This window comes from Hesperophylax consimilis, chromosome 28, assembly GCF_061612785.1.
Source record: "Hesperophylax consimilis isolate HC1 chromosome 28, BYU_Hcon_1.0, whole genome shotgun sequence".
Lineage (NCBI taxonomy): Eukaryota > Metazoa > Arthropoda > Insecta > Trichoptera > Limnephilidae > Hesperophylax > Hesperophylax consimilis.
The window spans coordinates 10,447,166-10,457,861 of record NC_142863.1 but is presented as its reverse complement, the minus strand read 5'-3'; the positions used below and the strand labels follow the sequence as shown (position 1 = coordinate 10,457,861).

Sequence of the window (10,696 nt, the reverse complement as noted above, 5' to 3'; positions counted from 1 at the left end):
ATATTAAAAACAAATAAAATTGTAAAATAGGCAAAAAATTATTAGCATGCCAAAATTAATAAGCCCCCTTTTGCCAAATCGATACCGATCTACCCTCCATTATAATTTGGCGGGCCGCTCTCAAAACTCAGTAAGTAGCAGCTGTCTATGCTTATTCGGGAACGCGTTTTCAAAATGGCCGCCAGCATGCGCGCGACGCTTGAGTTTTCACAGCACAAATGAAATCCACGAACTGAACTTCAGTTGCGAATTTACACTCCTGTAGGTGGCCGGCACACCGTTACCTATTTCGTAACATTACCACGAACAATTATTATCATTAATATAAATATTAATACAATATTGTAATGAACAATATTAATATGTAATGCAATAAACTATAACTCAGACGAAATTCAAATTAACCGCGCGAACAAAACTGTTTTTTAAAAAAACTGCGTTTTTTTCTGCATTAACTAGTAGTTTTATGGTTTTTCGTTGTTGAACTATTGAATAGTGCCATTTATATTATATAAAATATGATTTGTGTTTTAAAGTGTGGTGTTATTGAGTTAATATCGCTTAATTTTATTTAAAGGATTTCGTTCACACGTGATTCAGCTAAGATTCCGACTGGTGAGTAAAATTCCGCAAGTATTACGTGATATTTATTGATGTTTCTTTGATTTTGTGGCTCTAGTGGTCAGAAAACTCAATACATGTTTTATCTGTGGTTGATTTGTTGTTTTTGGGGTAATCGTGGACATGTTTATGTAATGTAAGCACGTCACAGACCGACACCCCATCCCCTAGGTCTGCAACGGAAAATTACACGTTATCGACCGGTCGAGCACCGTTCGTTCCTGCATGCCCTTCTGTGTCGTACTAACACATAGACGTCTGAGAATTTAATATTAAACAATAAAATTAATTACCTCGTGCGTATGTACGAATTTGACACTTTAAAAATTGGAACTGATGGATGTACCTATTAAGAATCTTTTCAAATCCAAACAGGCGATGAAGTACCTATCTATAATATTATTATTTACAACAAGATTATTTATATTCTATATTTGAAATTTGTATTTTTTGTTCATTTTGTAGAAACGAAATTTCTTAGTTTTGCATTTATTACGCAAGTCATGTTGGTTGAATGCGTTTTTTTCAATTCCAGACAAGCGATACAGTGCCTGCTTTAAATAATGTATTTTAAAATACCGTTATTTTTATGGTATACTGACAATTCAACACGCTGACAATTCAACACACCTAAAAAAGTGCTATAAAGTTATGAAAAATTAAGAAACAAAAACTAGGTTAAATAGTTAGATATGTAACATATTTAACTTAGTTTTTGTTTCATCAGTTTTCATTACTTTATAGCACTTTTTATAAGTGTGTTGAATTATCATTTTGATGAGTTATCCGGTAACCGAAGAAAGTGTATCCAAAACCGTCACGAGTGTCGATGAAATAAATGAATAAATTATTTCAAATTAATGTTGGTCAATGTAATAAATGACATTTATACGTTGTGGAGGAAGATACATGCCAAGAAGGCGTTGGTATGAAGCACTTTTTACTGAGACATCTTATTTTGCGATTAAAAATAAGTCTTCCTCGGGCTCACTTTCAAGTCATATTCAAGTTAGATTCATGTCTTCCTAGGGCATTCCCGACTTTTTCAACATTCACTTCATCTAGTATAATAAAATCCAAATTGCTACTGTTAAAAAACTACATTATTTCGATTTTAATTCATTTTAATCTCATTTCAGTTCAGAGATAATGTCTCCTACCGTTCAAACGATTCTACAAACACTCATGGTACTACCAATAGCAAACTTGAAATTAATGATATGATATAAATGGGGACAAACAAAGAAACATTAATTTATATATTTACAGAAGATATGAAACGCGTAATATTTTTTAACTTCTTTTTAATATCTCAACGTGCAGTATTGAGCCAGAACTGAATGGCCAGGTTTCTAACCTTCACCCTTCTCATTTTCTTACCCTCCTCTCCATCGTGCCTCACAATATACCCAATTCAATATGCCATAGTCTCACTGGCTTCGGGCAGTTAGGACTCTTGTGCGCTATTTTTATAAATTACGCATATTCATTTAAAACTAAATTAAATATACCTTTATAAGTATATATTTAAAAAACAAATATTGTCTTTTTTGTGAATATCGCATAATAGTCCTGAATGATTCCTTACCGTATGGAGCCGGGACTACGTCATCACTATTTGGGGCATATTGTGAGGCTGGCATGTTGTGGAGAGGTACCTGACAATTCAGATCTGGTCACCAAACAGGCTAAAGTCATTTCAAGCAACGTTTCAATTCTGAATGATGTTTTTCACCAGGGCGATACTGAGAGTTTCTTCCACTCTGGTAGAATTTTTTAAATGATGTACATAAAGCTAAAATTTTTCATTTAATTTATTTTTTCCATCGAAAAGTTACTAATTTTCTATTTATTATTTTAAAGGAGATTAACTTATAAAATATCTGAGATAGAAAATCAGTTTTTTAAACTCATCTACTTGAATTTCACTCTTATTTTATCGTTTGGCAATCACATACACACACGCGGACTTACTTACTAATGTAATATACGAAATAAATGTCGGTCCTACCCGATTGGCACTTTCTGTCACAGTTCAATCTTCAGGCAAAAAAAAAAAAAAAACATTTTGAAATATGTAGATGGATTTTAGTAAAAAAAACTTTGTTTTTTAACTGATTGTTTTTTTTTAAATGGTTTTTCTCGTTTGTAATACAGTTGTTTGTTATAGAACTCATATCAAAGCAGACATTAAGACCTGAGCATGTTGTGGCATTTGAAAAAGATCGTTAAAATAATTATAAACAAACAATACAAGCCACACCAGCATTATCGTTTTATTCGCTCAGACTTGTATTGTTATTAGATTCGTTACGCAATTCAAATCTTGTTGAAGGTTTTTATTCTAACATGTATATAATACAGCATTGACGTGGAAAATAAATGTTTTATTTTCAATATTTCAATTCCCCTTCACACAGCATCCCAATATACAGGGTGTATCGGCACGTACCCGACAAACTTTAACCAGCTATTCCTTAGCACATTTGGAGTAAAAAATGTTATGGGCAATTTGCTGTCCGGTAACATTTTTTTTTAATAAAAAATTTACTATTCATATTTTCACCACATGTCACCAATGTTTTATCCTTTGTCAAAGTTTGAAAACCCATCTGGCAATATTTTGTTCGAGTTTCGTTGAATAATGTACGTACGTACCTACGTTGGCGCGCTTTTACAATCACAACGAAATGGCACGGCACCATTTGTCTCATTTTTACTATTATATTATTATTTAGTGTGTACGAAAGAGCGAGGACACTTTTTGACACACTTGCCAATAACAGCTGTTGAACACGAGAAACAATGCAAATGACAGTGACGGAGTATGGATTTTTTTATTTATTTTTTGTTTTTAATGGAAAAAAAATGTTACCGGACAGCAAAGCGCCCATAACATTTTTTACTCCAAATGTGCTGAGGAATAGCTGGTTAAAGTTTGTCGGGTACTTGCCGATACACCCTGTATAACAAAGGCCCCCAAGGGAAATAATTTCGCTCAGTTTGTCATGTGTGAAATTACCAAAAAAATCTGTAAAATTTTACAATTCCGCTTGGCGCAAATTATAAAAAAATCAGTGGTAAATGGTAAGCACCGGTATCGTGAAAACATAATGACAATTCGACACGCCTTTAAAAAGTGATATAAAGTTACTCAAAGTGATGAAAAAAAGCTTTTGTTTCATCACTTTTCATGACTATATATCACCTTTAAGATGTGTTGAATTGTCGTTGTGCTGTGTTATCCAATTACCAATCTGTTTGACTGTTTTGAGACTCGTTTTGATTAAGATTTGTGACATTTATGTCACATCTTTCTCGAAACGCGAAACCGGTCAGTAAAGGTCAAAAGTTAAAATAAACTTTCAATATAATTTTTATTATTATTAACAACGTTAGCTGGTTGCGAAAAACCTGACCATATTTTCATTCCTCTTGCTTACATAATTGTAAGCGAAAAATCTTGTTTGAGCAATGATGTAGAACTGGGAACCCGAGGCTATGGACCACTCGATTAACAAACCGATCGATTTCAGAAGAGTGTACAACTAAAACCAATTGAAAACTAAAACTATTGACAGTTACATTTACATTTCTAGGAGTGGTTATATTGAGAACCTGTTGTAGATTTGATAAAATAAAACATACAAATTACAAACACACAAATTTTAATCCCTTTCCCTCAGTTTAATTTTTATGTTGCGTCTTTTATAAAATAATTTTTAATTTTTAAAATATAATCTCAATAACAAATTATACCAATCAGTCAATTGGCTGAACGGTCCAAAGAGCCAGATTCGCCTAGGCATCGCGAGTTCTCCTCTTAGTTTTATGGTTGTGAAAGGAATTTTAATATTGTCAAGTTATTCATAAACTACAAAAATTTGCATTTCTTAAAGAAAAAAAGGAGAAAAAAAACTGCTTAGCGCTTCGATTTTAGAAACGAAATTTTTAATGATCCGGAGCGACGTTCCGGTTTTTTCGGTCATTTTGAATCAACCTGTACTACACAATCATGGAACAACTATAAACATCAATATTAAGGACATAGCACGTATACCTTGACGGCCTCCGTGGTCGAGGTGTTGGGCTCTCGAATAGCAGGCCTAAGGACGAGGGTTCAAATTCCGGCGTGCGTAAATAAATTTTATTTGATTGATTTGTGTTAGTTCACAAATTACTCATTCAAAATAATGTATAGCATATTTGCGGCACGTTCCAAAGTGGAAGATACTTCCAGTATCGCCCTTGTGTATAAGACAAGTATTCAGAATTGGAATGTTACTTAAAATGGTTTTGGCCGTGTTTGATGACCAGATATAATTAGCCAGGTACTTCCCAATCTTATCTTTCCCCATTTCCTTACCCTTCCCAATACCTTCAGCCTCACAACATTCCACAACTGGGGATGCCATAGCTATAGCTATATATAAGAGTCCCAAGTGCTCCCAACCGTCTGGAGCCATATAAATTAACACTTATGCAACATCCATCAATTGTTATTTTTTAATGATAAACTAATGTTTATAATACAAGGTTTTATGCATAGCAGAAAGGATAACCAATAATTTTCGTGCGACTAATTATTGCTTATAATTATTTGTTAGCCATCTATTGGTTTATGAACAAGGTTCCTCCACACCTAACCTAACCTCTGTATTGAGAGTCAAGGACACCGACTTTCCGGGCGCTTGTGATACTTGATCAGTCCTATTATCAGCCATCTTCTACTGCATCATCAGCTAGGTCAAGTTCGAGTTCATAGTTTGGCGAGCGAAGTGTCAAAAGTATGGCGAGTATATTGTAGGCAGAATATTTGGATATCTAACTCTTCCAGAATGGATATATTAGTGCGTCATTAGTATTTTTTCTCCAACAACACATTTCGAGAGCGTCTATCTGCATTCTCGATGACTTCTTCGTTCCAGCTTTTAGTATTAAATCCTGAGCATTTTTCTCCAGCACAACATTCCTAGGGCGTTAATCAGAAATTTACACCTGTTCGATAATAATTAATTTCCATTACACAAACTGGAGAGGGTGGCAGATTTCTACGATTGAATTATAGGATATACGTCATCGTAAACATTTTTCTCTAGCAACAAATTTCGAAGGGCGTCTACACGCATTGTTTAACTTCTCAACGATTATTTCTACTTCACTAACCGGAACGGCGTTTCGGTTTTTAACGATTGAATGTGATCAGCATTAGTTGTTTGATCAACCTGTATGTGTATATGTCACAGCCAAAGTAATAAATTCGGATATTACATATACCATTCAGCCATTATTTATAATGTCTACCCAATTTAGACAAAGTGATAATTGACACAGAATTAATCACATTAACTAGCCATTTTATATAATATCTTCGAAGACTTGGATAAAGTAATAAAACAAGTAGGTAAAAAAGATAAAGATTATAAAATTATATTTCAATTTGCCCTTAATTTATAAAGTTAGGTTAGGATAGGTTAGGTTAGGTTAGGGTGGGTTATTATAGGTTAGGTTGGGTTAGGATAGGTTAATTTAGGTTAGGTTGGGTTATTATAGGTTAGGTTAGGTTGGGTTGGGTTAGGATGGGTTGGGTTAGGATGGGTTGGGTTATTTTAGGATAGGTTAGGTTTTGTTTGGTCAGGTTATGTTAGGTAAGGTTAGGTTAGGTTAGGTTAGGTTAGGTTAGGTTAGGTTAGGTTAGGTTAGGTTAGGTTAGGTTAGGTTAGGTTAGGTTAGGTTAGGTTAGGTTGGGTTAGGTTAAGTTAGGATAGGTTAGGTTAGGTTGGGTTATGATAGATTAGGTTTAGTTAGGTTGAGTTATTATAGATTAGGTTAGGGTAGGGGGGTAACAAGTCAGTTGGACCGTATTTATTACTTTGTCTAACTTTGACCCGATATTATGAATAATATCCGGATAAAGTGATTAATTTATCACATTGTATAAACAATTTTATTATTATATATAATGACCAGTCATTATGTATAATATCTATTTAATCACTGTGACTGTAACATATATAGTAAGAAGGGGCTCTGATAAGTTCTACTTCATAAATCGGAGCGGCGTTCCGGTTTTCTACAATTGAATGTGATATCACCATTTGTTTTTTGACGAACCTGTGTGTGTATACATGGGGGGAAACTGGCTATTCATTCCTTTTACTAGTCCGGACAATGGTCGCCGTGCGCCTGGCTCCTCATCATTCAGAAAACATGAATGACAACTTCAGCGGATTTGGCCAAACAATAGCAGCGCTACCGTTCAATGCTTTTCAGCTTCTAAAAATAGTGTCAAACTTAAAACGGAGTCTGTGAATTCATAATCTTGATGTAGTATTTACTGCATAAGAGTCCCAACTATTGGGAGGCAGTGGGATTTTGGCTTCCCCAATTGGGGATGTTGGGAGCTTGGAAGATTAATTAAAAATACTAATTTCGGTTGTGACTGATTGTATACATGAAATTTGTATTTTGTTTTAAATTTTTAACAGATTTGTCGTAATTTTTCAAGTTTACTAACGGTGTTCATTCGAAAGGTAAATTTATGATCATCTCCGAAATTGTCAACGATTTTGTCGGCTTCACAAAATTTTCACAGGTCTGCGTCTTCGCTGGTATGTAATATTTAATAACATTTATGTATATAGAACCTTCTGTATACTGAAGTCTGTGAGACTGAAAGGGGATACTCAGGCTCGAATCTCAATTTAATACGTTTAATATTTATAGATTATAATTATAAGATCGGTCGGTGGCTGAGTTGACATCGCGTTTGGGTCGCACCCAGGCGTAGTGTGTTCAATTCCTCGGCTGGCTAAGTCCTCCATCACAACACGGGCAACATTTTCCGCTTACTGTGGTGGTAGTCATTTCAAATATTGTCAGGTTATTCGTAACCCGTTAATGTTTGTGTTTCTTTAAAAAAAAACAAAATTAAAATAATATGTAGCATATTTGTGAAACTTTCCATGGCGCTGTAAAACTCGTATTATCGCACTGTTGAAAACACCATTCAGAATCGAAACTTTGCTTGAAATGGCTTTAGCCATGTTTGGTGACCAGATCTGAATAGCTAGGTACTTTTCCCCTACCCACATCCTTCAGCCTCACAACCTACAATAATTTGAAATGCTATAGTCCTACTGGCAGCGGGCAGTTGGGACACTTGTGCGGTGTTCACATAAAACAAAATAAGAAGATGGTGGAGTGGAGGAAAGTTGGAAAAAATGTAATCTTAAATATTGAGAGGGCGAATCTCGTTTAGTAATAAATCACAGCTTCCCCTCTCCCGGCTTGTGTAACCTTCACCTGATTTTCCGCCCCCTTCCCTCCCACTGGCCTTGCTGTGTCGCATCCCTCTCTACAGAGGCCGGGCCGGGGGTACGTATGTTATTTCCTCACAAATGATTAACCCCTGGAATACCATGAAACCGTAGTGGATTTGATAGGAACTCACCGCGCTTGCCATGATATTATGGTATTTTGAACCTTGAAAAATGCTGGTGGCATACTAAAATAAATTTTATTCGCTTTGTACATAATATATATTAAAATATTATTTAAATTGTCGCTTTTTATCTGTTAAAAAGCGCTTCACAAATTCTAAGTAAAACCTCATAATGTTTCATATTTTAAAGTCATATTTACAGGAAATATTTAACTCAACAATATTGTATTAAATTATTTTATAACATTAGAAATAAGAAAAACATTTCTCTAAATATAAGTAGCTCTCTCGAGAAAACTACATATCGACGCCGGAAAGACAAAGGGCGTAAGAGACAATTTAATAAAAAAATGAGTTAATCATACAGTTTCGATAAGAATTTTCGTCTGATCAAAACTGTATGTGTAACTCATTTTGACTGCATTGTCGCTTACGACCTTTTGCCTTTCACGAGTCACAAGTCATAAGTCTTAGTTGTAACAAATTATTATAAGCAATAATTTGTCGCCTGAAATATTTATACAAATCGAAAATATCTCCCGAGTAAAAATAAATGCCGCCGACGGGAATTGAACCCGCACCTTCTGATGTCCGGTCAGGTGCTCTGAGACCACTGAGATACGTCAGCTTATTCCCAACCCACCAAATAAGTCAGTATGTACTAGTACTTCAATCAACAATTACTGCTTATTATACAGGGTTTTCCAATAAGAGGTGTTATTTTGAATAGCCCGCTATTTCAGTAGATGTTACTTTTGAAGCTGTTATTTTTTGACATTTGACAAGTAGAAACCACGCCATTAATAAAAATGGAACGATATACGCTTCGACAACGCATTGAAATTATTAAAATTCACTTGAGTGAATCAAATGCAAATCATCTTGAGTGATGAGGCCCATTTCCACCTCGGTGGCTTTGTCAACAAGCAAAATTGTCGCATTTGGGGCTCGGAAAACCCAAGAGTTATTGTTGAAAAGCCTCTCTATCCTCAACGTGTGACTGTTTGGTGCGGTTTATGGTCCGGCGGAGTCATTAGACCTTACTTTTTCGAAAATGAGGCTGGAGCAACGGTTACGGTGAATATAAAATATCATTAATCATCGCTATCGAGAGATGATTAATGATATTTTATGGCCGGAATTGGTTGGTATTGATCTGGACAACGTTTATTTTCAACAAGACTTTCAGCTACTTGCCACACAAGCAACGAAACTATTGATCTTTTACGATTGAATATCAAAATAACTCCTCTTATTGGAAAATCCTGTATTTATTCACCTGTAAACAGCCAATTTTATTTTTGTAGGAAAGGCTTTGTTAGTGCTAAATTTCCCGCTAGATGGCGTCGAGACATATTATATCTACATTTGTTGGTGAAATATCTTAGTTGTAAGTCACAAGCCATAAGTCTTAGTTGTAAGTCACTAAGTTTTAGTTGAAAGTCACTTGTAAGTCATAAGTCTTAGGTGTAAGCCATTACGTCGTTAGTAATAAATATTATCTATAAGTTAGGTACTAGTTACTAGAGCAGACCCGTGAAAAATCACGCGATATTATAACTGTAGAGTTTGTGAAGCTGAAATTATTTGCAAAATATTTGCAGCCGAATCATTGCCTTTTCAAAAATAAACATGTTTCTCAATTTTCTTTATGCCAGAATTATATTTTTTTGTTGACACATTAAAAAAACATTACGAAAGAAATACAAAAAATTGCATTATTATTGAAATATAATAATTTTATTACCTAACTACTTTATCGCCTGCCTGATATGGTTTATACTTATCAGATCCAATTTTGAAAACTAAAACTTCATTGAAGTGAGTAATGATTTTTCTACAGGAATCCGCAGGAATATTTCACGTCACGCACATTATCACAGACAACCGAAATTATTATGTTTGATAACTCTAAGTAGGATAGTACCTTGAGGTGATTTTTCACAAAAACGGCGCTATACAAATAATCCAAATATTATTATGGGGAAATTTAAAATATCAATTTAGCTGTCAAAATATGAATAAAGTCGTATTTTGTGTATTTTATGTTATTTAGAAACCGCTTTAAAGTTAAGATTGGGACATATTTTTTTAGTTTGTCTAAGTTTAATTATAAAATAGCCAGTTCTCAACTAGCACAGACGCTTGAAAAATCATGGGATATTATTAGGGGTACGTAAATTTCGTTTTTACGAAATAGATGCGATAAAAGCGAAATCTGCATTTTATTTGCGATAAAAGCGAAATTTGAAAATTAAATACTTTCGCACCTTTTTACGTTACGTGCTTTCAAATGTTGATCAGACGCGCTAACAATTATTACAACTCTGTTCAAAACAGACAGAGACGGCTATTTTATCAACCGAAAATTCTATCGATCACAGCATGATGTTGAAGACAGCAGCTCAAAAGAGCTTGGATAAATTGTTGGTACACATGGGGACGAATCCAACAAATGAGTGCTACAAGCACATTGACAGATTATTTTGTCCATCGGAAGCAGCAAATGTGCCCTCTTCTTCTGTCAATTCAAATTCCATAGTGGAAAGCTTCGCAAAAATTCCGTTTTTCAAAAGTGTACCACAAGAAGAACTAATTGACGGGTACTCACATTTTCACAGACAATTACTT

At 34.6% G+C, this 10,696-nt stretch overlaps 1 protein-coding gene across 2 annotated transcripts in view; it reads left to right on the top strand.

The window, feature by feature from the left end:
* Nucleotides 1-260: 260 nt before the first annotated feature.
* Nucleotides 261-10,696, top strand: part of LOC149410161 (sodium- and chloride-dependent transporter XTRP3) — a 150,358-nt gene continuing 139,922 nt past the window's right edge. For both annotated transcript variants that reach the window (XM_089648610.1, XM_089648609.1), the window contains exon 1: nucleotides 261-615. The gene's annotated coding sequence lies outside the window, so the exon portion shown is untranslated. The remainder of the gene's footprint in view (nucleotides 616-10,696) is intronic.